This window comes from Macrobrachium nipponense, chromosome 11 (genome assembly GCF_015104395.2).
Source record: "Macrobrachium nipponense isolate FS-2020 chromosome 11, ASM1510439v2, whole genome shotgun sequence".
In the NCBI taxonomy this organism is placed as follows: domain Eukaryota; kingdom Metazoa; phylum Arthropoda; class Malacostraca; order Decapoda; family Palaemonidae; genus Macrobrachium; species Macrobrachium nipponense.
This window is the reverse complement of record NC_061087.1, coordinates 15,562,267-15,584,366: the sequence shown is the minus strand read 5'-3', so window position 1 is coordinate 15,584,366 and position 22,100 is coordinate 15,562,267. Positions and strand designations below refer to the sequence as shown.

Here is a 22,100-nt window from a genome sequence, read left to right as displayed (position 1 = left end):
ATACTGGGGTTATGGGGAGTGTGGTAATATTAAAACCCACACTGGTGATATGGGAAATAATTGCGGGGATGCTATGCGGCATATTGGAGTTCACGGTGGTAACAATTTTGGTGAATGTGACAATGATATTATAGGTGGTGATACTGGTACTAATACTTTAAGGTGTGGCTGATGACTATGTGCGTTTGTGCGTGTAATGATGGATCTAATCGCACGATACTTAGTGAGAAAAGCCACACGTCCAAGAGGCAAGGTAAAAGACGGTTCGGAGGACACGAAGTGTTGGAAGAAACCCATCGAAGAGATGGTTCCCATGTCATTATTCTAGAGATAGGATTCGCTAAAGACTTGACTATTGAAATGTAGTGGTTGACAATTTGGGAGTTTGAGGGTGATTACTTAGTCTAATTCAGGAGAGTAGAATGATAATTTACAGTTCTTCTGTGGGTCAGACTTAGTTCTTAAAATGACATTATTGAGTCACTTTGTTCCATATTATGTTCATCCAGTTTGGGAAATAAATAGCATATTTTTGTATTTACATGAATTCATTAACCTAGTTTGATATAGTTTGCAGAGAGAGACGGCCAGCCTGAAAGGTATGTATATATAGTATATATATATATATATATATATATATATATATATATATATATATATATATATATGTATATATATATATATATATATATATATATATATATTATATATATATATATATATATATATATTATATATCTATATATATACATACATACCCCACTAATCAAAAACAAAACTATATATATATATATATATATATATATATATATATATAATATATATATATATATATATATTCATATATATATATATATATATATATATATATATATATGATGTATATATATATATATATATATATATATATAATCTATATATATATATATATATATATATATATATATATATATATAATGTGTGTGTGTGTGTGTTGTGGGAAGTCAGTTCACATTACCGTGATTTATATACATACATCGAGCTACAATGTCCTTTAATATCTAATTCGCTCTACCTCGGAATTAATAATATTTCATATATGCTTAACCGAAGGGGGAATTTTTTACACGATAATAGATTTGCTGGTCCCGGGGCGCGAAACCAAGAAGACATTCAAATCCAGGCAAATCTATTATCGTGTGTATATATATAATATATATATTATAAATATATATATATATATAATATATATAATATATATATATATATATATATATATTTTTATTTTTTTTTTTTTTATATAAAAATATACTTCCAGTGTTTTTAATTTTTATCCTAAAATACGGAAATATTTAGATCGTTCTGGTGCGTTGGTGAAATAAATTTGGATGCTGCTTTTTCAATCAGTATTTTTTTTTCTTAGGGTTGGGGGCGGTTGTTACGGGTGGGGAGACCCTGAAGGTAAGTTTCTAGTTGTCTAAACACTTACCGATTTGTGTACCTTCTCTTCTTACCATTTCTTTCTGGGATGGGGAAGTTGGGGAGGTTTAGGAGACATTTTGGAGAAGGAAAAATACGTAAAAGACGTTTCTGCGTTGTATAAAGTTTTCTTTTATAATTTGGATATTTCTTATTTTTTATATTCCTAATTTCCTTTTGAAAATTCCCTGTTTTAATTGGTGGGAGCCGTCTTACCTTTAATGTAGATAAAGTCCCTTATTAATTTTTTGGGGCAGATTTCTGAAAAAAAATCTCTATTGTTTAGATTTAGTTTATTAATTCCAATTTTTTTGTGGTGTAGGAGACATTTCGTCGGTTTTATTTTTTGTTTTCTTTTAATTACTTTATTTTCTCTGTTTTTATCTATTTTTTTTTTCTATTTTGAGGAGTCCTGGCTGTTTAGATGCCCCAGGGTTTTGGGATGTTTTCTGTGCTTTTTATGTTTTATTTTCATTTACTCATTTCTTTGATGGCAACGAATGCCATATTTTGCAAACATTGCAATACCCTTGTGGATAAAGGTAGAATCATAAGGGGAAAACTAAACAATATTTTTAGATGTAAAAATAAAAGTCAGACAAGATCACTCGCTGCTTGATGAAAGCAAATAACGAAAATAAAATAAAATAATATGTTGGTATATTTTTCTCCAAAAAGCTGCTTTGATCAAAGAACTTGTGGACACTAGAAAAAATGTTATTTAGGATTTTTAGAAAATAAATTGGGTTTGCAGAGCAAAGGCACTAGGCACCTGATGTGAGGAAAGAGCTCTATTATTCGATGACCTTGATGACAGTGACGTAATACGAGGAACTCTGCATGCTCGATGTATTGTGTTTGTAAGATTTATCTTTCTCAAAAACTAAGAGCTAAAAATAACTGATTCATTGAAATTATTTTTTCTTCGCCTTGGGGAAACCTTGTATTCATAGATACGCTGTTGTACACACTCAAAATATCTTGCTATTCGAAATCCTTGAATGCTTGTAAGTGTATGCTCATGCAAAAAGCGACGAGTAGGAGAATATTGCTCAAAGAATCTCACAAAGTTTCAAATGATGGTTATATTAGATCAAATAAGAAATACTTCACATTTCCAAACGGGAAAAATAAATTGTTTTAGGATACTGGTGGTAAATTTAAGTTTCAGGAACATTACTTTAAGCCAAGGGAACTTAGTTCATTTTGTCAAGTTTTTGGAACTGTAGATTCATTATATCGCTTGAACCAATATATAATGAAAACTAGGTAGCCTATATTGTGACCAATGCAATCGACTGAAAGTAACTTGCAAAAAGTTGAAAGCCATATCACCAAAGTGTTTAACAAACTCCCTCTATTTACCCCGTGAAAGCAACGAACTTTTTCGCTGCATCCTAGGCACGTGTCTGAAAGTGTTTGCAAGCACGAAACCGTATATTCATGGCTACCTCTTTCAAAGTGCTTGCCATCTTTTATTAATTTCGTTTATTAACGAATTAGTTCAATTCGTGTCGTGTTGATATATATATATATATATATATATATATATATATATATATATATATATATATATATATATATATATTATAATATATAATATATATATACATATATATATACATATATATATACATATATATATATATATATATATATATATATATATATATATATATATATATATATATATATATATATATATATACAAAACTTAAATTTGATGAAAGCTGCATCCAATCTGTGTGAGTTTGCGTTAGTTCAGTGAGAAAATATTCTTTCCCAAGAGTGGAAATATATATCCCATTACAAAACAAGGTAAAAAATTCCTCTAGGTCTCCTTGGCAAGAGATAAACCTCCGTTTGATTAAGATTAACAAGACAGAAAATTCCAGTTTGCAGACGCTGAACAAAGAAGAATATATCATCATAACGCAAGAAAACTTCAGCTTACCCGAATTCTATATGTGACCAGACTCTTTTTTCCCAAAGCGGTAAGGTAGAAAACATCCCTTATTATTATTGAATGCGTAAGAGAACGTCTGGGAAAGTCAACTTACTGAGCGAGAAAACGCTGCCTGAAGTCCTTCAAACTTACTAAAACTCCACATTGCACAAGTTAGTAATCGTAAAAGGTTTGTTTTAAAGATTTCCATACCACGAGAATACAAACTCTTGGAAGCGTTTAGTAAGCAGTCAGCGAGCGTTATTCCCTGCCAACTGGAAGTGCTACAGTATTTTCACACTAGTGGAGAGCTTGCATACTTCACTGGAGAGAAATGGAAAGCTCTTTTCCAACCATTAACGTGGCTCCCAAAAGATTAACCGTAACGACTTGCTAATAGTGATTTTTTTTTTGCTATTCTTGTTATTAACTTGCACGTTGCCTTGTTCTCTCTCTCTCTCTCTCTCTCTCTCTCTCTCTCTCTCTCTCTCTCTCTCTCTCTCTAGCTTTATTTATTAACTAGAATAAAACGCATGTTATTGAAGGGCAACCTTAGAAGATTCGATCCTACGATACCAAGTGTGGTTTGTGATCATGCTAATGGTTGACAGAATTGGCATGTGTACCATGACTACTGACATCAGCACTGATTTGACACTAAAATCCTGCGCAATTTGTTATGTCTAGATTTTTTGTACTGATTATTTTAGCATGTTTGATATGAGTGTCACGAAGTAAATATTATATCTTAGGTGATTTTTTATAGCATTTTCAATATCCTGAGAGAGAGAGAGAGAGAGAGAGAGAGAGAGAGAGAGAGAGAGAAGAGAGAGAGAGAGAGAATCCTTTCGTCCATACTCAAGGCTGAACATATTTTCCTTTGGTGTTGATTCAGCATCTTTGGAGATCGATACCAAATCTCATCTGCATATTTCTCAAGAGCAGAGTTACCTTAACCGTATGGTAGTTTGCCTGGTCAGTATCACGGCTCAGAATTCCTTGTCAAAATTCCCTCGGTGCCTTCTTGTTTCACTTATCGTTACCTAAATCATAGTCTCCAATATTTACTCTTATTTTCTCTTCAAAGGTTAGATATATACTTTCTATATATCGGAAAAGATAGTCATATTACTTTATTTTCACTTTGCCATAACTGATAATGGTTTTTAAATTAATCATTCCCGAATCTATTATTAGAACCGTTTTTTTAATTACTGATCTGTAATCTGTATTGACTGCATTGTTCATAAATATTCTTGCCCCTCCGTCCTTTTCAGTTTGTATGACATTCTGTGTTTATGGTATATGTTAGGTTAACAATACTGAATTGCAGATTAATGCTTATAAAACTCTTTTCTTGTACACCAAACTGTCAAACTACCTGCGATTTCAGTGATAGTAAATAACAGGATTTTTACAATTAAGTGGAGAAATGATAGAGCACCATTATCTTTCGTTGCTTTTCATTGGAATCTCTCGGATTTTTCTGTTAAAATTACTTGTGTTTGGTCTACAGATCTTTGCCACAACTACGAGTACTTCCTGGTCGTTTCAAACACTTAGTACATTGACAAGTTAACTAATTACCCTGTTTTTCAGTTTCTCTCACACTCACCAAATGAAACTCTCTCTCTCTCTCTCTCTCTCTCTCTCTCTCTCTCTCTCTCTCTCTCTATATATATATATATATATATATATATATATATATATATATATATATATATATATATATATATATATATATATATATATATATATATATATATACACAGAATATATACAGAGAGAGAGAGAGAGAGAGAGAGAGAGAGAGAGAGAGAGAGAGTTTCATTTGGTTAATGTGAGAGAAACTGAAAAACAGAGTAATTAGTTAACTTGTCGTATATGAATTCGATTGTAGTCTGGGAACTTGCATGGGATCGACAGTGAGGTTGAGATTGTTAAAGGTGCAAATCGATTGTCGTCATAAGGGCGTTAATTAAATAATCCTGAGTTCTCTTAATATCCGAGACCATCCAAAAAATGGCAGACTAATATCCAGTACAAAGAATATAAAAATTCTGGGCAGGGCGGCGAACGACCAAATGTTGGCAATTTTTGTCTTTATTTATAAAACGAGGAGTTCCCCATTTAAACGTCCAGTCTTCTTCGGCACCTTTGTGAGGTCTGCAGGTCTGGTTGTGCGCCCGTATAAGTCATTCTGCTCTGCAGCGCCTCAGTGGCGTGGTTGGTAGGGTGTTGGCGTCCCACCCCCGGTGGCCGCGAGTTCGATTCTCGGGCATTCCATTGAGGTGTGAGAGATGTGTATTTCTGGTGATAGAAGTTTACTCTCGACGTGGTTCGGAAGTCACGTGAAGCCGTTGGTCCCGTTGCTGAATAACCACTGGTTCCATGCAACGTAAAAACACCATACAAACAAAAAAAAACATTCTGCTTTGCTCCCTTTTTGATGGTTTGTTTCCTTTCTTTTAAACTAGAGTAGATTTTTGTTACGTTTATATATTTTTTTTATGAAATAACTCTAGTATTAATTTTATTTTTATTCCTAGTTGGCTTGGAAGGTCGTGCCCGTATGGTTTTAATAATAGATCTTAAAGGCTTCTGATATATATATATATATATATATATATATATATATATATATATATATATATATATATATATATATATATATAAAGGTATAAGCCACGAAGGAAAAATAAACAACGGAGTTTCTGCAAGATCTTTCGACTGAAAGTCCTTTACTCATCAGATAACTGACTTACATGAGAACTTGAGGGTACAGGAAAGGTTGTATAACTCACAGATAGGGATTATAAGGAGATTAGTACCTAGAATCCGACACACCTGGAGGATGAGTAACCTTTCCAAAGAAGCATAAACATGGGTACAATTTAAGAACAAAAAGATTAAGTCCAACAGCTCAGACACAGGGACAAGACAACTAAAGGATAATACAGGGCGACAGCTGACCACAATCAGATCTTTGGTAAACAAAAACTTATTCACAAAAACATATTAAACATACATATACAAAGAAAATATCTCAAAGGCAGCTAATTTGTATTTAAGTCTGTAATTATATCTTTGAGGTCATTCTTAAACATGTTACAAATACAAGGGTCTAAATGTTTATTTATCCTTCGTGTTGTATACCTTTATTTATGGATTTATCACGTTCCAGACTTTCGTGATTCAGATATATATATATAATATATATATATATATATATCTATATATATATATATATATATATATATATATATATATATATATATATAGTGTGTGTGTGTGTGTCGTTTTTGGTTTTCGCCCACCGCTTAAAATTTCTGATGTATGAATATTTTCGACAATTGTATATTAGGAACACTGTATTTTCTTTCCGTCTGCCTACATCAGTTGTCATTATCGACAACTGGAATCTGTTACTGAAAATTATTCTCATGTTAAGCAGGTTGCGAAATCCTGCAAAAAAAAAAAACAAAAAAAAAAAACGGAAGCAATTTGTTTGCGCTAATATATCATGTTCATTAAATGCTAAGGCCTTGAATCCAAATAAGCCTTGTATCTGCCATCGCAAGCATGCTTATTTTCCAGTTTTATTTTTCGCGTTCATGGGATTTCATGATTTCTGTTCTGCAAAATACAGTCTGCATTCCGACTTCCAGTTAGACGAATTTATTACACAAACGTAAAACATTTCACCATACCATGAATTATACATATACAATTAGACATCATCCTGATCTCCCATGAATAGAACTTATGTTTCCTAATGAATTATTTTGTTCTAATTTGAGACCTTGTCAGTTATTATATGAAACAAAACAGAATGTATGCGAATATGGTTTGCAAAAACATTCCTGTTTGTGCACACATCGTTTCAAGTCAGGAACGTGAAATATGATTTAGACTCCATTCACGAGTTGTATATTAATAATAATAATAATAATGCGGACGATTCCGTAAGAAACGCTGAACAACGCTCTCCAATTTAATCTCCATTAATTCTAGAATGTTCAATGCTCACAAAAGGTTGGCGCTAGAAGGTTAAATGTCAATGAAGACATTCGGCACACCTATAGTTCCTGGTATAACTCTTCTAGTAAGATGAATAAGAAACTTTTCTCTGAAACTTTCAACTATGAGATTTTAAGCCATTTCAACAGGTAGATCCAAAGTGACGAGTGAGAAATTATTATCTCGTTTTGTCTTTTGCAAGTTTTTTTTTTTTTTTGTCAGCCCATATAATCGAGGATTAGAGGATTCTTAAACACTTTAATAAGCACAAGTAGATAAAACGATGTTTTCACGTTTATATTTACGAGAGAGAGAGAGAGAGAGAGAGAGAGAGAGAGAGAGAGAGAGAGAGAGAGAGAGAGAGGCAATGCCGATGATACGTACTAATTTATTAAAGTTTGAGAATGATACATCTAATCAGGATTTGAACTGAAAATTTAGGTGAAAATAATTCAGTATTATCCAGCAAGCGTTACCAGAGCTGAGTGATGAAAAGTACAAAAGAAAAGGTCACGTCAAAAACAAATATTCACAGATAGATAGATCCGTCATACATGACGTCTAAGTGTTCCTCGATGTCAATCGAGAATCACAAAACGTAAGATAACAGAAATAGTACTTTAAATGATATATAGCGTCCATTCTGGTAAAGACTGAAATAAAAATCTATCGTGAGTCGTTTGTCTGTTATCAAAATAATTCTACACCATCGAATGACAAGTTCAACCTTTAGGACCCTGCATTATAGAGATGTTTTTAAACATGGTATTTCTTTATATTCTTGGAATTTTATGCAGCGTATTGATGCTATAAAAGACTTCTCGCAGAAAGGTGGACACACACATAATATATATACTTTAAATGGGGTGTCTTCAAAAGTCATTTTTTTTGTGGTTCTCAGGAACTTTCTGGAAATTGACTGCAAATTCCGTGCCTTCCTCCACACTATTTGCCACCCACCTAATTTGCACGATTACCAGGGACGTAGCATCATTGATATATATATATATATATATATATATATATATATATATATATATATATATATATATATATATATATATATATATAATATATATATATATATATATATATATATATATATATATATATATATATATATATATATATATATATATATATATATATATATATATATATATATATATATATATATATATATATATATATATATATATATATATATATATATAGCACCCTAAACTAAACTACGTCATATAGCTTAATTGCCAGAATGTATCATATCATTGATATTAGTTTTCGTAAATGTATCGTATATGTATCTATATCTATCATATCTATCATATCTATCTATATATATATATATATATATATATATATATATATAGTATATATATATATATTAATATATATTGCTACTGTCAAAATGCATATTTCCCCTCTTTGACTGAATAAATTATTGTGTGTAAGATTTTGCAACATTTTTTCAGATTCCTAGATAGCTTAGAGATAGGATGTTTTAAATGTGTGTTCAGATTTTGCATAACATAATCTATAAAAAGAATATATATATAATGTAGAATGTAGAAAGAGAGAGAATATCTTTGTCCGTTCAAAGCTAGAGTTGTTTTTCAAAATCTGTCAACACGATTGATAAGCGAGCTCGAGTCTTCATTGTGTTTTGGGATTCTGTCATCACGTATGATAAGGGAACTTCTGCTTCGGTTGATCGAGTCAAGTACGTGTCTTTTTTTTAACAGACTGGTCTCGAATGCGTATGTCTTTGCCGAGTGCCACGTGCAGATTACACATTTTGTATGTAAAGTTGCGTAAGATTTCGAAGCTTCTGGAAGCATTATTGCCCAAAACGTTTTGTGTCATCTCCAGTCCAGCTTCCGTAAGGGAGAAGTTTTTCATTCGGGCTTAGATACTCGAGGCATTCAGATCTCTCTCTCTCTCTCTCTCTCTCTCTCTCGCTCTCTCTCCATTGCATAGCACTTTTGATTTTAAAATAACTTAACGATTTCGTACTTATTGAATGGTCACTCATAACTTGTCGATTTCAGATTTGATATTTCTTAGAGTTCATTTAGTAGTATGTAGTGTTTTTTGTAGAATCTGAACAAACATTGTTGTTGTAACGGCGCCTGGTTTTGTGAAAGTGTGAAACAAGCTGCAGCAATGGTATACCAAAAAGGTAAAGTGTGTTATATTTTTATTAGTTGCAATTAATAACTGATAGGAACAGTGGTTAGGTAAAAACTAGTAACTGATGGTTACTAAGGTTTGGTAAAAACTAATAACTGATGGTTACAGTGGTTTGAGAGAAACTATGTAAGTTTTTAAACATTGCAAATTTTTGTGTTTTGTGTTAATTCATTTGAAGTTATTTTTATGTTTTGTGCATTTGTCTATTTTCTTATTGAACTGTGTCCTTTATTTTATATTCTGTGTGAGTAATACTTTTTGAAATTTTAGTATTGTCCACATTTTTCTGTATTTTCTTTCGCATTCACAATTTAATTGACTTAGTTATTTTCATTTATTAATTATTGGACATTTAATTAAATTTAACACTTGTGAATTAATTTGCATTTACTTAAAATTCTTTCCAAGTTTTATTATTGTTTAGCACTTGTGAATTAATTTCAAATTTTCAATTATTGCCTAACACTTTTGAATTTCAATTGAATTAATTTTCTTGAATTTTGTGATAAATTAATTTTGATTTAATTTTACTTAATTGATTAAAGAATTAATTAAACTTTACTTTGTTTTCAAGTAACAGTAATTTTCCCTGATATTGTGAATTTCACTTATAAATTTTGAGTTTAATAATAAATTTTTGTATTTAAATTTTTTATAAATGTTTTCATTTCTAACCAATATATTTGCATTTAATTATGATTATATTGATGTTAGGTAGTAACATAGAGTGGTAATTGATCTGTTTTCCTTCAATTAACTTGAAGTGACTTAGAACCAGGGAGGTACTTAGACTTCTGAAATCAGGGAAATACTTAGACTTTTAAAGTTGTTGATGGAGTGATGCCCTTTGATTAATTTAATTACTTACAAGATTACCTCACACCTGTTTTGATGAACTTAGTCTGATTTCCTGCAATACTAGTAGGTTGTTAAGGGATCACTGTTGCCTTTAGAGTATTCAGTCGTTTAGTACCTGTGATGAGGGGTCAGGTGTCTGGCTTTTGTGAGGTATCAATTAATGAATGGTAAGTGTAGTAACAAGATCTTTGGCTACTTTCCCCAAAAGTAATTAATGGTGCCCAGAGACCCGGGAAAACAGATTTCATTATCACTCTAGTATATACTGGTGGTGTTAGGGATATATTTTGTTAGGAGAGTAACCATATAGTTTTTGTTTTGCATTTATTGTATTGAATTGTAAGTTGATAACTTAAAGGAAAATGGCCCAGTTCAAGGTTCAGGAATTTTTAGCAGCCCCTTCCATCCAAGTTTTATCTGAAACCACTCTGACTAAAGCACAGTGGAGCGCTTTAGCAGTGGCATGTGGTGGTTATGTGTCACTAGTATGGTAAAGGCACAAATAAGATTTATTGCTATGGAATCATTGATAAACTCTGGTAGAATAACTGATGAAGACGAGTTAGAATTGGCTCAAGAGTTGTTGAATGTAGCTTGTGCTGATCTCATAAATAAGCAAGCAGAAAAGAAAGAGAAAAGTGAAGTAGAGTTAGAGCTTAGACGCATTGAAGCAGAAGTGAATTTGATTAAGCTAAAAATGCTTGCTGAAAGAGAGAGAATGCAAGCTGAAAGAGAAAGAATAGGCAGGAAAAAACAAGAAAGAAGAGAAAGAGAAGAAGAAAAAGCAGCAGAAGAGGAAAAAGAAAGAGTAAGGTTTGAAAGGGAGATGGATTTGATAAGAGCTAGATCCACATAACCTGTAACACCGTCTAACCCTAACCAAGGTAATCAAGACCCTGTATTTGATGTAGTGAGAGTACAGAAGTTAATTCCTAAGTTTACTGAAGAAGCTCCAGATGAGTTTTTTATCACTTTGAGAAAGTGGCTTCAGGTATGGGATGGCCAGAAGATAAATGGTCAGTTTTGCTACAAAGTGTCTTGATTGGTAAAGGGAGAAGTGCTTATCTAGCCTTAACAGCTGATCAGTGTTAAGACTACAAAGTACTTAAACACAGTGTGCTACAAGTTTACTAGATGACCCCAGAGTACTACAATGAAAGATTCAGAAATTTAAGAAAAGATGAGAAGGGAACATTCTTAGATTATGCGTACAAAGTGAGAAGGTGTTTCAAACGTTGGTTAGAAGCTCCTAAAGTTAAAACTTTTGATGAGTTAGAAGAGTTACTTGTTCTTTAACAGTATCTTAAGGGAATTCCTGAACATATAAGAGCCTATTTGAGAGAGAGAGAGGTGAAGAAACTTGACAAAGCTGCTACACTGAGTGAAGATTACAATATAATTAGTAGTAAACGTAATTACAATGTCAAGTACCAGAGTCAACAATGCCCAGGTTTTAAGTCTTATCCAATTAACAGGAACAAATTTAATGGGAAAGCTACAAGTGATACTACCAAGAGTACACAAGGTAATACAACTCAGCAAGCTAATGTGAAATCCTCATCCAGTTTTTCAAGACAGTTACAGAAACCTAATGTTGTCTGTTTCAAGCGTGGAAGAGTAGGACACTACAGTCAAGAGTGTTACCGGAATCAACAGCAGTCAAAGCCAGTTGGTCAAGTAGTGAAAGGTGACCAGAAACAAACTACGAAGAGCCGTGTGGGAAAGAATCAGACTCCAGAGAAGAATGAAACTAAACAAGCTGAATGTTTAGCAACCAGTGGAAATGTTACCTCAAGCAGTGAGTGGCTTAGTAGTGTGGAGGCTTTTAAGCCATATATCTATGAGGGTATGCTGTCAACTCAAGAAGGAAGTATGCAGGTACCAGTCAAGATATTACGTGATACAGGGAGTAACCATAGTGTGGTAGTACGTGGTTCTCACCCTCAGTTGGAGAAGAGTCTCACAGGAGATTCAGTTATTTTGAAGGGTATAGGAGGAGAGGAAGTAACTCCTATATGCTGCTTACACCTGTCATGTGAATTGGTGACAGGGAATGTTGATTTTGCTGTAAAGGACTCACTGGCTGTGGAAGGTGTACATGTTCTGTTGGGGAATGAAGTTGGTGGTGTGCCATTTATTCTTTGTCCTGTAGTGACAGACAAACCATTGAGGATTAGTCCTACAGTAGAGTTGGAGAAGAATAACCCCCACCTGTTTCCTAGTTGTGTAACTACCAGAAGTATGAAGAGGACTACGACTGTTGGTGAAGAAACTGAGGATTTACACACCCAAGAAGGATCAAGTGAAAGATCTTTGTGCTTAGAAGAATTGTTCCAGGGAAGTGAAGTTTCCCATAGTGCTGACCAAGAAGAGATTTCCCATGAAGAAGACAACGACGATGAAGAAGAAGAACCTGATGTCCCTGAAGAGACTCCGAGTAGTCAAAGTGCTACTGAAGACAGTAGTAAAACTACAGTAGCAGAGTTAGCAGATATTGAGAATTCAACCCTTGAAGTTGGTCAAGTGACACGAGAGAAGCTAATGGACTTGCAGAAGAAGGATGCATCGTTAACTGATTTGTTCTTCAGAGTTGTTGATCGAGAAGAGATGCAACAAACTCCTACCTGTTACTATCTGAAGGAAGGTTTGCTGATGAGAAAGTATAGACCTACAGATATACCAGGAGATGCTGTATGGGGCGAATATAATCAAATTTTGATTCCATATCCGTTGAGAAAGCAAGTGGTTGCAGTAGCCCATGAGTCTGGACATATGGGAATCAGGAAGACTATGGAGAAGATCTTGAAATATTTTTTCTGGCCTGGACTTCACAAAGATGTTAGCAGATTCTGTTGCGAGTGTCATACCTGCCAGATAGTTGGAAAACCGAATGAAACCATCAAGAAAACCCCCCTACAACCTATAGAAGTTAGAGGAGAACCCTTTAACAAAGTGATTATAGACATGGTTGGACCACTGCCAAAGACAAAGAAAGGAAATGAGTATTTGTTAACACTAATGTGTCCTGTGACAAGATATCCAGAAGCAATCCCTGTTAGAAACATATCTGCCAAGATAGTTGCTGAAAAACTTGTGGAGTTTTTCTCAAAGTTTGGTAAACCAGAAATAGTACAAAGTGACAGAGGAACAAACTTTACTTCAAGGTTATTCCAGGATGTGATGAATTTGTTAGGAGTGAAACAACAGTTATCCACTGCCTATCATCCAGAAACTCAAGGTGCCTTGGAAAGGTTCCACCAAACATTGAAAAGTATGCTGACAAAGTATTGTTCTGAGTCAGGAAGAGAATGGGATGTTGGTTTACCATTAATGTTGTTTGAAGTTAGGAGTGCTTATTAAGAAAGTATGGGATGTTCACCTAATGTGATGATTTTTGGAAGAGAAGTTAGAGGACCGTTGAAGATTCTTGCAGAAAATTGGGGAGAAAATCAAGAAGAAAGCCAAGGAGAGTATGTGAAGAACTTAAGGAAAAGGTTGAAAAAGATTAGAAAATTCTCTTTAGAAAATTTGAAAGTGAGTCAAGAGAAAATGAAAAGGAGATATGAGGCTAAGACTAAGCTAAGAAGTTTTAGTGTTGGTCAACAAGTTTTAGTGTTCTTACCTGTCAAGAGATTTCCCCTCAGTAATAAATTTCAAGGTCCTTACAAGATAATTCAGAAGTTAAGTGATAGAATGTATGTGATTGAAACACCAGAAAGAAGAAGAAGACAAAGGAAGATACATGTGAACCTCTTGAAACCTTATTTCTCAGAAACTAAAACTGAAACTGTGTCTGTAACCCAAACAGCTTTATCTACAGAAGACGATGATGGCTACGATTTGGGAGCTGAAAGCAAGATGAATAATTCTTTAATTTTGGAAAATTTGGAGGATAAACTGAAACATCTGATTGTTGAACAAGGTGAAGACTTAAGTGAAGTAATTAGAAGTTTCCCAGAATTTTTTGCAGATGTGCCTAGACGTACTGATCTGACCAAGCATGAGATCAAGAATCAAGGAGATGGAAGACCTTTCAAGCAAAGAGCCTATTGCTTATCACCGTATCATCGAGATGTTTTGAAGAAAGAAGTTGAGTATTTGCTGCAACATGGATTAGCAGAACCCAGTTCAAGTCACTTCACTTCTCCATGTGTGTTAGTGAAGAAACCAGATGGTTCATTTAGGATGTGTACTGATTATAGGAAACTGAATTCTATCAGTGTGGCTGACAATTATCCTTTGCCTCTTATAGGTCAGTTACTTGATAATGTTGGGCAAGCCAAGTTTGTTTCCAAGATAGACTTGTTGAAAGGATATTATCAAATTCCCTTAGATGAGAATGCCAAGTTGCTGTCAGCTTTTATTACTCCATTTTGACTGTATCAGTATACTGTTCTGCCGTTTGGTCTGATGAATGCACCTGCAACATTTCAATGAGTGATGGATCAACTACTAGGATCGATAGAAGGAGTAGGTGTATACCTAGATGACATCGTGATTTACTCTACAACGTGAGAAGAACATCTGAAGATTCTGTGGAAAGTTTTCAAGAAACTACAAGAAGCAGGATTAACAGTAAACCTAGAGAAGAGTGAGTTTGGCAAGGCAACTGTACAGTATCTTGGGTTTGAAGTTGGGAAAGGCCTTCTTGCTCCAGTAAATGCTAATGTAGAAGGTATCCGTAAGGCTACCCCACCTACTACCAGGAATAAACTACAGAGATTTTTAGGCATGGCTGGATTCTATCGTCGTTTCTGCCCAAATTTCTCAGCCGTAGTTGCTCCCTTGACAGACTTAACTAGTCCCAAAGCTAAGTTTGTTTGGACTCCAGAGTGTCAAGAATCCTTTGAGAAGGTAAAAGCCATTTTAACTTCAAGACCAGTACTTCAAGCTCCAGACTTCGACAAGAAATTTGTGATACAAGTTGATGCGTCGGACTGTGGCATTGGAGCTGATCTACTTCAAGAAGATGAAAATAATATCTACCATCCTGTGTGCTTCATGTCTATAAAATTGAAAAACATCAGAAAGTATATTCGACAATTGAGAAGGAAACTTTAGCCTTAATCACCGCATTGAAAAAATTTGAAGTGCATGTGAATAGACCTAGGAATGAAGAAATTTTAGTGTTGTCTGATCACAATCCACTATCATTTATCCAGAGAATGAAAAACCATAATCAAAGACTGACTAGGTGGTCTTTGTGCTTGCAACAGTATAACTTAAGAGTGCAGCACATTAATGGTAAAAACAGTGTAGCTGCTGATTATTTATCTCGTTGCAAATCGTTGGATTCAACACGGTGATAAAAAATCTTCTGGGTGAGGTATATTATATATTGCTACTGTCAAAATGCATATTTCCCCTCTTTGACTGTATAAAGTATTGTGTGTAAGATTTTGCAACATTTTTTCAGATTCCTAGAAAGCTTAGAGATAGGATGTTTTAAATGTGTGTTCAGATTTTGCATAACATAATTTATAAAAAGAATATATATTATATATATATATATATATATATATATATATATATATTATATATAGTAGATATATATATAATGTAGAATGTAGAAAGAGAGAGAATATCTTTGACCATTCAAAGCTAGAGTTGTTTTTCAAAAGCTCGAGTCTTCATTGTGTTTTGGGATTCTGTCATCATGTATGATAAGGGAACTTCTGCTTCGGTCGATCGAGTCGAGTACGTGTCTTTTTTTAACAGACTGGTCTTGTACGTGTATGTCTTTGCCGAGTGCCATTTGCAGATTACACATTTTGTATGTAAAGTTGCGTAAGATTTCGAAGCTTCTGGAAGCATTATTGCCCAAAACGTTTTGTGTCCTCTCCAGTCCAGCTTCCGTAAGGGAGAAATTTTTCATTCGGGCTTAGATACTCGTGGCGTTCAGATCTCTCTCTCTCTCTCTCTCTCTCTCTCTCTCTCCCTCTCTCTCTCTCTCCATCACATAACACTTTTGATTTTAAAGTAACGTAACGATTTCATACTTATTGAATAGTCAATCGTAAATTGTTGATTTCAGATTTGATATTTCTTAGAGTTCATTTAGTAGTATTTAGTGTTTTTTGTAGAATCTGAACAAACATTGTTGTTGTAATGGCGCCTGGTTTTGTGAAAGTATGAAACAACCTGCAGCAATAGTATACCAAAAAGGTGAAGTGTGTTATATTTTTATTAGTTGCAACTAATAACTGATAGGAACAGTGGTTAGGTAAAAACTAGTAACTGATGGTTACTAAGGTTTGTTAAAAACTAATAACTGATGGTTACAGTGGTTTGAGAGAAACCATTTACGTTTTTACACATTGCAAATTTTTGTGTTTTGTGGTTTATTCATTTGAAGTGATTTTTATGTTTTGTGCATTTGTCCATTTTCTTATTGAAGTGTGCCTTTTTATTTTATATTCATGTGTGATTAATACTTTTTGAAATTTTAGTATTGTCCACATTTTTCTGTATTTTTATTTGCATTCACAATTTAATTGACTTGGTTATTTTCATTAATTAATCATTGCACATTTAATTAAATCTAACACTTGTGAATTAATTTGCATTTACTTAGAAATCTTTTCAAGTTTTATTATTGTTTAGCACTTGTGAATTAATTTCAAATTTCCAATTATTGCCTAACACTTTTGAATTTCAATTGAATTAATTTTCTTGAATTTTGTGATAAATTAATTTTGATTTAATTTTACTTAATTGATTCAAGAATTAATTAAACTTTACTTTGTTTTCAAGTAACAGTAATTTTCCCTGATATTGTGAATTTCACTTATAAATTTTGAGTTTAATAATAATAAATTTTTGTATTTAAATTTTTTATAAGTGTTTTCATTTCTAACCAGTATATTTGCATTTAATTATGATTATATTTATGTTAGGTAGAAACATAGAGTGGTAATTGATCTGTTTTCCTTCAATTAACTTGAAGTGACTTAGAACCAGGGAAGTACTTAGACTTCTGAAATCGGGGAAATACTTACTTTTAAATTTGTTGATGGAGTGATGCCCTTTGATTAATTTAATTACTTACAAGATTACCTCACACCTGTTTTGATGAACTTAGTCTGATTTCCTGCAATACTAGTAAGTTGTTAAGGGATCACTGTTGCCTTTAGAGTATTCAGTCGTTTAGTACCTGTGATGAGGGTTCAGGTGTCTGGCTTTTGTGAGTTCTTCAAAAACTTTAATTGATGTGAATGGTATCAATTAATGAATGGTAAGTGTGGTAACCAGATACTTGGCACTTCGTCACAATATATATATATTATATATATATATATATATATATATATATATATATATATATATATATATATATATAGTATGTATTATATTTATATATATATATCTATATATATATATATATATATATATATATATATATATATATATATATATATATACATGTGTGTGTGCATGTATGTATGTCTGCCCGTGCAAGTGCTTTTATAATGTAATTATTCAATAAATTTCTTAATTGTTCACTTTTTCAGTGATATCAAGAACGTAAATGAGTCCGTTACGAATATGATTCTATAAATTTGTGTAGCATTTCAAGACCGGGTGTGTAAATTTTAATAGTAAATGATGCGCAATCATCTTTAAATGACAGTGAGGAATGAGACAGTCTGTATGGGTGGTTAATGTAGACCAGCTCGCCAAGCCGTGCATCTTCCTCTGCCGGCGTCTAAACCGATACTGACTCTCGATATGGTTATTACACTAAGAGTGAATGGAGAAAAAAAATTTTTTAACAAGAGTTCGTGAAAATTATAATATAATATAATTTACAAGAAACAACGAAATGGCCCAAACGTAAATAATGAACTTGATTAATGGGATGAAAATGATTTTCAGTATTAGCTAAAGTGTTATAAAAAGGAGTATTAGAACGTTTTATCTTTGATCTATCATCAAATTTCCTAGAAAATAGCTATTATCAAATTTCCTAGAAAATAGCACGTTGGAAATCATTATGTTTATGTTTTTTTTAGCTAATGAAAAATAAATTAAATCGTTTCTTGACCATACACCATTGTTATATATGGTTTTAAAGGGAGTATAAGGTACAATGACTACTTAGAACTTATTGAACTATCATTGAAATACGAAAACATATAAACAACTTGAGCAAATCCTGAAACTGAATGATGCCAGCTGTGGAACTGACACCTTTTAGGATACTCCAGAAGTTAAAACTGAACAAATGTCAGTTATTGGTTTCTTATGGTTTAGCAAACACGGATTTAAATGTATACTATGACCCAAGACATCACACCGTTGATTGAAAGCCGAGCTATATCCTTTTCTCCGGATGTATTTGCATCAACCTGTTTAATAATAATCTCCATAAATAGTAAAATAGCGACCTGCGATGAATTGTCTTTCCTCATCATATCCTGTAATCAGCGTAATGGCGTCGCCTAAAAATATCTGTCCCGATCCTTTTGTTCCAGAATATTTATGCCAGTTTAGTTATTATCATTTTTCCCCCATTTTTCTTTAATGGTACTGTTTCTTATTAACAGGAGTTTTCGCCCATTTTTGTTTGGTGTTACTATTTCTTATTAACAGGATTATAAGAACAGATGCTCCTTGCACAGGAATGAAACTGAAACTAAATACGTTTGTCAATCAATCAGTGAATTCACAAGAGAAAAGGAAAATCTTAAAAGCATGAAATTCTGAAAAAGAAAGAGAATAGGAAAGAAAGTCGTCTCGTATAATTATGCAATTTGCTAGGCTTGTTAAAACTAGTAACAAAAACATGAATAATTACTTGCGAAGCCTAGTAACAAAAACATGAGTAATTACACTTCCCTTTCTTTACGGTCATGACTTTGTAATAACCTGCTGTTGAAAAGAAAAAAAATAAGGTACTAAAAACTGAAGGGAATACATATCTCCTTTAATTTGAACTCCTTCAATGAAGGATAATATGAGGAAATTGTTTTGGCTCTAAGGATTTGATTGAGGGAGACTTGCCCATAGTAATAACAGGAGAAATTTGCTTTTGAGTCATAATCCTTCAGCTCGTTTCATTCGTAGATCAATACAGGTTCTGTTATCGTAATTTTGGGGATTAGCTCTTTTCAGTTTTCCTTTGTATCTCTCTCTGGTAAAATCTGCTCTATGAAATGCTTTACATAGATAGGGAAATGACGATTCCGTCATGATGAATGTTTCCCCCATCGCGGCAAAATGAAGTCGACGTTTAATTGCCAGCGTTCATTTGGAGATGCATAAGGAAAATTCAGAATAGTAGATATTAAATTCTAATTCCCGTCTAATAGGAGTAAAAATATCCCGTTACCCTCGCTTTACAAACAAGAAAACTGAAAGGGGAGGGGGGGTTGGTATTAATTCAGTTTGAAGACAAGGACGCCTTAATACCACGAGTTGCATGACTGGCCCAAGAAATTCGCTATATCATGAGCCTTACTGCTTATTATGACGAGATGCCCTTGCTGATTATTACTCCGCCTTATTCACAGTTGAATCGAGGTGAAAGTTGAGATCAGTCTCTTTCCTTTTTTCCCGCGAGATATTTTAATATTATATATTCAATTCTCCATTAGGAACACATCATTGCCATTAGCTCCTTATCTCTTCCTCAGGGGTGATGCCCCATTGGCGGGTAGTGCCGTCAATGCCTTTTTAGTAAGTGCTACTTAGGTTCTTTGCACCGTCCTTTCGGCCCATAGTTGCAACCTGTATGATGCTTTTTGCTCTACCTCCTTTTATATTTTTTTTTTCTATGTTACTTTCCACTCTCACCAACAATTGTTTCGAAGTTTCCTTCTGTTACACCGTTCAAACCTTCTTAGTGTCAATTTCCATTTCAGCGCTGAATGACCAAAGAGGTCCCAGCTCTGGGCCTGTGGTCTAAATGCTGTATATTCCAGTTATTTCAGTATGAATTCGCGTACGTATGCAATTTCATCTGACGATGCAACTCTACTATTGGTACGCTTTTGACTCTTACACACATACATGTATGTGTGTACATGCGCGCATTCTTGTCACTGTGTACGACGTACTGTTGGAAGATCTAAATAGTTTCCATTCCCGTAGGGGCTCAATGCCGTTAGTGCACCTCATGCGGTGCACAATAGATATTGCTTAACGTTCTTTGCAACGTCTATTCGTCCCGTAGTTGCAACCCTCTTCATTCCTTTTACGATACCTTCCTTCATATTATCTCTATTCCACCCTACTACCCACCCTCTCCTAACAATTGTTTCGTAGTGCACTTTTAAAACCTTTTTACTAACTCAGTTCCCATATCAGCGCTAAATGACTTCATAGGTTAAGCGCTTGGCCTTTGGCCTAAATTTTATATTAAATTTTCATTCCATTCTTCTCTAACTGCATTGCTTTATGCTTTTCTTTGTACAGAAATGCGCATTGGAAATTTTCCACTCAGCTTTTCAGCTTCTATAACTTGTGCTTATTCCAGTGTTCACCTCTCGGGTGAGGACACGTCGTGGAATTAAGAAACTTTTACGAAAGTTTCAACATTGAAAATTAAAATCCTATGACATGGACGAGGTAAAAATAATGATAAAGCAGGGCAGACAAACTGATATACAAAATTTCCAGGCACACAATGGTACCAGTTGGAGAAGAGAGAGAGAGAGAGAGAGAGAGAGAGAGAGAGAGAGAGAGAGAGAGAGTTATATGCTTTTAAGCCGTTAATATCAAAGCGCATAAGAGCCCGGAAACAGAAAGGAAATTAATGCTACTAATGATCATAAAACACTTCTCGGTGAAATGTGTTTCATCGGATACTTTGATATAAAAGTTAATCGTTATTAATGATCTGGTTCTGAGCCGTGAGATAAATTGGACATAAATGTTTTTTACCCAAAGCGTTCAAAAGATAACGCGTAATATTTTCAGCTCCTAAAGTAGAATTAGAGTGATGGATATTAATTACAACGAACAAATGGAAATATTTCATCAGTCATACGTCGGAGCTTAATCATAACTTGCTAACGTCATTAAAATATGTCAGTATGAAAGGACCGATCCTGCTTAGCCATCAGACCATCGAAAAAGTCTATACATTCCCGGTTTAGAGTCCGATTGAATTTCTCAATCATTTCATATATAATGTAGATTTGTGGGATATACTTGATCGCCAGTTTTAAAATAAGATTGCCCTTGTGACAGGAGTGAACAAGAATCATTTTCACATTCACACCTTATCATTTTTATTCATTAAAATTAGGTTGTAGTAATTTTTGAGTAAAAGGAATTTGCGTAGTTTGTGGTTTCCAGTTTATAGGCATGTTCCATTAAACTCAGTAGGTCTACGTTAAGTGAATCAGTCAATTAAGTATTGGTGTTACTGAGGTATGATGGTTCACAGCCATATCCAAAAGTACTAGCTGACGATTGGAACGACCGTGCCATTTCAAGTAACTCATATTAAGAGGGTAAAACGAATATTATTATTATATAGTATATATGTATATATTATATATATATATATATATATTATATATATATATATATATATATATGTTGTGTGTGGGGTGTGTGTGTGTGTGTGTGTGTGTGTGTGTGTGTTTGTGTATGTATATATATACATATATATACATTGCAT

General features: G+C 33.5%; 1 long non-coding RNA gene across 1 annotated transcript in view; it reads left to right on the top strand.

The window, feature by feature from the left end:
- LOC135213532 (uncharacterized) overlaps window positions 1-22,100 on the top strand; it is an 81,800-nt gene that overhangs the window by 9,419 nt on the left and 50,281 nt on the right. The gene's annotated exons all lie outside the window — the stretch shown is intronic.